This window comes from Etheostoma cragini, chromosome 11 (assembly GCF_013103735.1).
Source record: "Etheostoma cragini isolate CJK2018 chromosome 11, CSU_Ecrag_1.0, whole genome shotgun sequence".
NCBI classification, from domain to species: domain Eukaryota; kingdom Metazoa; phylum Chordata; class Actinopteri; order Perciformes; family Percidae; genus Etheostoma; species Etheostoma cragini.
In genome coordinates this window covers 27,385,507-27,391,296 of record NC_048417.1, presented here as the reverse complement: position 1 = coordinate 27,391,296, position 5,790 = coordinate 27,385,507, and the positions used below count along the sequence as shown (strand labels likewise).

General features: G+C 38.3%; 1 protein-coding gene and 1 long non-coding RNA gene across 2 annotated transcripts in view; both read left to right on the top strand.

Moving 5' to 3' along the window:
- LOC117953299 overlaps positions 1 to 5,790 on the top strand; it is a 26,460-nt gene that overhangs the window by 1,106 nt on the left and 19,564 nt on the right. The gene's annotated exons all lie outside the window — the stretch shown is intronic.
- Positions 602 to 1,973, top strand: LOC117953300. The gene is made up of 3 exons (XR_004658590.1): positions 602 to 711; positions 1,099 to 1,189; positions 1,428 to 1,973. It is a non-coding gene; the product is annotated as an uncharacterized LOC117953300 (long non-coding RNA).

Below are 5,790 nucleotides of genomic sequence, written 5' to 3'. Positions count from 1 at the left end.
ATTGGCTGCTTAGAAATTAAGTGTTAACGAGCAGTTGGACAGGTGTACCTAATAAAGTGGCTGGTGAGTGTATATTTGCATTATGGACCTTTTGTCTTTGGCAACATCATCCTGTGTTGGTAATTAGGTCAGCAATATATTGATGGGATTTAACAGGTTACATGTTTCACAAATCAGCCATATAAATTATCTTGCTGTCAGTGGGAACCTCAACACCACTGATCATAGCACTCCCTAGTGGTTTATAGGGCTCCAGGCTAACTTTTTTTACTAAGAGCACAGTGGCCGCTAACTTAAAGTTTTAGGCACGCAAGCAGAAAGGGGCGCACACTTTATATCGACTTTCAAAGTAAATATTCACATTTCCTCTAAATAGCACTGTATTAATGATAAATACTTAGACAATAAATGCAGAAACTACAATGTTTAAAATTTACATTTACATTATGTTTTAGACTGGAGCAAAAGTTTGTCAGCACAAAAAAGAACTATTAGTGTTTCCAAGTGATGATTGAATTAAGCACATTGTTGCTCATTCCAAATAAGTAGGTGGAGACAATCTGTCTAATTTTAACTCTCTTTCTCTCCCGCATGCAGCACCCCTTGGCAGGCAGCACAGTGACAGTTTCAAAAAGGGCCTTCCTGCGGCTGAATAGATCTCGCATGACCATTTTTGCCCAGGAGCTGGCTGTCCTGGTATTCACAAAGGGGGTGGCAGTAGCTCAGTCCATAGGGAGTTGGGTTGGGAACCGGAGGGTCACTGGTTCAAATCCCCGTATGGACCCAAAAAGTTGGGAGCGTGGATTGGTGGCTGGAGAGATGCCAGTTCACCTCCTGGGCACTGCCAGGTGCTCTTGAGCAAGGCACCGTACCCCCCTGACCGCTCAGGGCGCTGGTTCAGCTGGCAGCCCACTCACTCTGACATCTCTCCATGTATAGTGCATGTATAGGTCCTGAGCATGTGTGTGTATTTCAGGCCTGTGTGTGAGTACTAACAAAAAGTGTGTACACAGAGTGTAGTGCAGTAATTTCCCCATTGGGGACTAATAAACAAATTATCTTAAATTATCTTAATTATCTTATCTTATCTTAAAGGAGGGCCTTGCACAGTCCACCCTAACTGGAAAGTCTGGGAGGGGGGGGCCGCCAAAAACACAGCTGGATGTTGCCAAAGTGCAGGCTATTACAGGTATGTAATTGTCTTGAGTTACATGCAGTCTATTTAAAAGCTTCTGTGATTTCTATAGCAGCTATATCACGCAGAAACAGACAACCAGTTTTTATTAAATACATGTTGGATTATGTACTGGTAGCAATATTGGTATATCATACTGATACAATTTTTTCAGACTTTCCTGATGTACTCTTTAAAAATACTATGAATATGCTGCGTGACTTACAGTATCTCTTGTCTTGTCGGTTAACAGACGCTGTTCTTCTGGTGTTTCCGCAGACAAGTGTCTCTGATGTGCGCACGGCCATCAGACGCAAGTGTAACAATGAGCAGTTCAGCCAAAAAAAAGTAACATAATGTGTGGTGTGCGTGTTTCTGTATGGTGCGAGGGGTTAAGGGTGCAATAATAACGAATGTTGTTTGTCATTGTTCAATATTCCTCAGTGTTCTTTAAAGTTTATGTGTAATGTTATAATATAAATGGTTAAAATCCATATGTAATTGTTTATACATTCTTAGATAGTACAAGTTGTTGTATTATTTGTAATGTACTATAATTTGGAGATGGTTCAATACATTAAAGTATATTTTTTCACCTGCATGGAAGTAGTCCCACAAGTCTTTCAGTCTTTAGTATACTGGTAATACATTTGCAAGAATGTGCAAGGTAGAAAGTATTATAGCAAAGTAATGATAAAGCATATTGACTATTAACTACAAAGTATGCTTTTTTAGTAATTGGAATAAGCCAACAGTATAAATAAACATATTATTACCACAGTAAGAATATATTAAAAGTATAAAGCTTATATATTTTGAAGACACTAAAAATATGTTTTTTTAATGTAGTTATAATACAACCACAGTACACTTTAAGTAGACTAATTAAGCATATATTAGTACATATAAACTCATATACTTAAAGTATACAAAATATACTTTAAGTTGTTCCACTTTAGCACATCAAAGTACACTAAATACACTTCAAGTTGAGCTTTTCCACAATTTAATTACAATTAAAATACATTTAGTACAAAATTAGTTGTTCCAAAATAGCATGCTTCAAGTTAACTAATCATAAACACACTTGAAGTATAGTAATGATTAGTGTGCCTTCAAGTACACAAAAGTATGCTAAATTTTAGTACACTTAGCACATTCATTTTTCAGCTGGGTGTGACTTAGTTAAATGATCTTATTTCTGCTAACATTAGCTCTTAACAGCATGTCAAGGTTAAATGCCCCAGGTATAGACTGAGAGGGCCAACCGTAGCACATTACCGGATCATTATGGTTATTACAGCTAGCCCAACGTTATAAGACACTTGGTTTTACATTTGCTAATAGCGTTACATAATGACAAGCATTGACAATCGCCGTTTTGCATTTTGCTGACACTACGTCTAAACTCCGAGAAGTAAACTTTGATTTGCTGAAAATTAACGTTAGCATGTTTTACCATAATTAGCTAATTGGCAAGCTAACGTTACAGACAATTTACATGGTAACTTCAGAGACATTTACTTTGCAATGTGACTCTTATATAACCATAGACTATATGGGACAAAAATATACTTAAAACCTAGTGAAGCTAAATCTTACCATGAATTATTCAGCAGCAGTTGCATCCACTTTGGCAGTGAAAGTTGTTAGCTAACGTAAGTAGAGCAGCGTTGCTAACTCTCAGCTAACGTAAGTCAGATCCCGCCCATAGACTGAATATCCCGCCCACCGGTCGGTGGCTCCGCTCTCACTCCGCCCTCTCCTCTAAAATCGTCACATCAGCAACCATGATGGCTGCGCCCATAAACGCAAACTCGACGACTCATTTCTGATCTCCACAAACCAATGGGTGACGTCACACATGCTCTGTCCATTTATTTTAACGGTCTATGTGATAATCACAGCGCCCCCCGCCTACAAACACGATCGGCTCAATCACACACACACAGAAAACCGAGAACTGAACTCCCTCGGCCTCTCTCTCTCTCTGTCAGTCAATAGGGTCTGCGGGTCTGTTCCAACATTTAGGGGTTTCTTCAGCATCAGGTTTGTTTTAAACTTTGGTTTGTAGTACTTACATTGTAACCAGTAGATTTCTGGTGAATGTGGGTTTCAGACATACTGCTTGGTTTAAATGCAACTTGCATCTCTGCCATCGGAGATTTTTTTTTTTTTTTTAACTGTCAGCTGGCCCCCCCCCCCACCGATACGGATACAGATAATTCATGTGGTAAACAAATACAGATACAGATACAGATAATGCTGTACTCGCTCATCCCTATTAGCTAGCTGACGTTATCACGGTCACTAACATTACCACTAACACCATTAACGTTAACATTACTGTTAATGGTGTTAGTAGTAATGTTAGCCAGCTAACGTTATCACAGTCACTAATATTAGCACTAACAACATTAACGTTAAGTTAGCTTAATGTTAATGGTGTCAGTAGTAATGTTAGCTAGCTAAAGTTATCAAGGTCACTAACATTACCAATAACACCATAAACGCTAGTACCCTTTAGACACATTTTCCTCAAGGACCCTACCGTTATACTGTACAGGCATTTTGAAAAATTCTTGACGCAATGCTGAATCTACCCCAATTTACTGTAAACTTACAGACTTTTGTGCTCTCATATTTTCTCGGGTTTTAATCTAAAGCTATAACTTTAACTAGCTAGATAACAGACTTTTAGTGCAAAAGAAGAGAATGTTATATTGATGTGTTAATCATTTTTTATCTATTTTCAAACGGTTTCATGGTCAATTTTGTGGCTTCGTATTTATATTTTTTTTCAAAGATTTAAGGCAGACTTTTTATCTGCTAATGAACATTGTTTAGTCATATTTGCTTTAGTTTACTTCTAAAACTATAACTTTAGATAACAGACTTTTTTGTGCAAACTATTGACATGTTATTTATTTTTCAAACGGTTTTATTATTAATTTGAACTCCTAGATGCAGCGGCCACGGGTTCAACTCCGAGCTGTGGAGCTTTGCTGCATGTCATCCCCCTCTCCTGCTCTCTCCCCTTTCAATTCCAAGCTGTCCTTTCCAAATAAAGGCATAAGGTAATTATTGCATTTTTTTTGTTTTTTCTTTGCAGGTGTCTGCCACTCCAGCCATGACACAGACTGTCCCGCTGCCTGAAAGCCCGAGATTAAAAGTACTCAGTACTTTGTTTGTATAGCTGTCTACTGTGCATTACCAGTTTGAGTTCATTGTTAAATCATATTTTTTGTATCACAGTCAATACTAAAGAGCATTAACAAAAAATAGTTTGGTTGTCATGACTTAACACACCACGGGCTATGGGGGAAAATACACCGACGGAAAGTCATCAGGCTTTGTATTTGTTGGGTAAAGCAACAATGCCATAGGGAAAAAATATTTAGTTTTATATTTGTAAAACAAATTGTAAAACTAAATAAAAATTCTACCATAGCCATGAATTTGAAGAAACTTTCACACGTGATATAAAAAAATAAACATATAAATCTAAGTTTGTTTTATATTTTTACATATAGGTAACAATATTTGTCACGCATAAGTTGTAATGAAATTATTGAATACATTTTTTTCCCACCACTGGTGTAAATGTAACTAAATTCAAATAAAATGAATTTATTTACAGTGAAATCATATTGTTACCATTTCTATTAACTATTCATATTTCTTTTAGGTCTAACTGACTGATCAGCGGCGGTTTGTGAGCGTGGAGGGCCAGGTTGTAAGTGAGGGGGGGGGTCCTTTGTGCTGGGGCTTGCTGTTGTAATGTCAATACTTCAACTTTTACCTGCAATACCAAGACAATGCTGCATGCTCATTGGAGTTCATTCAGATGTAGGAGATCATCTACACATCTATCTACATATCTACTGTATTACACACTAGGGGTGATCAGAGTATCCGGCTGAAACGAGTATCCGGTACGGATAAAGCACTTTTGCAGAGTACAAGTATTTTACGAGTAATATGAGTCAATATCCGTGCTCGGATTGAATACAACTCCTCAACTGGCCGCGCAGCGTTCTGTGATAATCACAGCCCCCCCCCCCCGCCTACAAACCCGCTCGGATCAATCTCACACACACACACACACACAACATAGAGAAATGCGCTCCCTCGGCCTCTCTGTCTCTCTCTCTCTCTCTCTCTCTCTCTCTCTCGCTCCCGCTCCGTCAGGCAGGCAGTCAGTCGGGTCTGCGGATCTGTTCCGTTAACGTTTAGGGTTTCTTCAGCTTCAGGTTTGTTTTTAACTTTGGTTTGTAGTACTTACATAGTAACCAGTTCATTTCTGGTGAACGTGGGTTTCAGACATGCTGCTCGGTTAAATGCAACTCCCGTTGCGTCTCTGCCATCAGAGATTATTATTTTTTTTACTGTCAGCTGCCCCCCCGCCCCCTCTCTCTCTGTGTCACTCTCTTACTCACACACACACACACACACACCTGGTGTGAAAAAAAAAAGAACCAAAAAAAATAAATCACAATGATCATAAAAAAGAAAAAGTTAAAAAAAGAAACTTATATTGAGTATGAAAACTCTTGTTCATTACATTTTACTTAATAATTGCAACGGCATGTGTTGTATTCATTGTTGCAAAACGT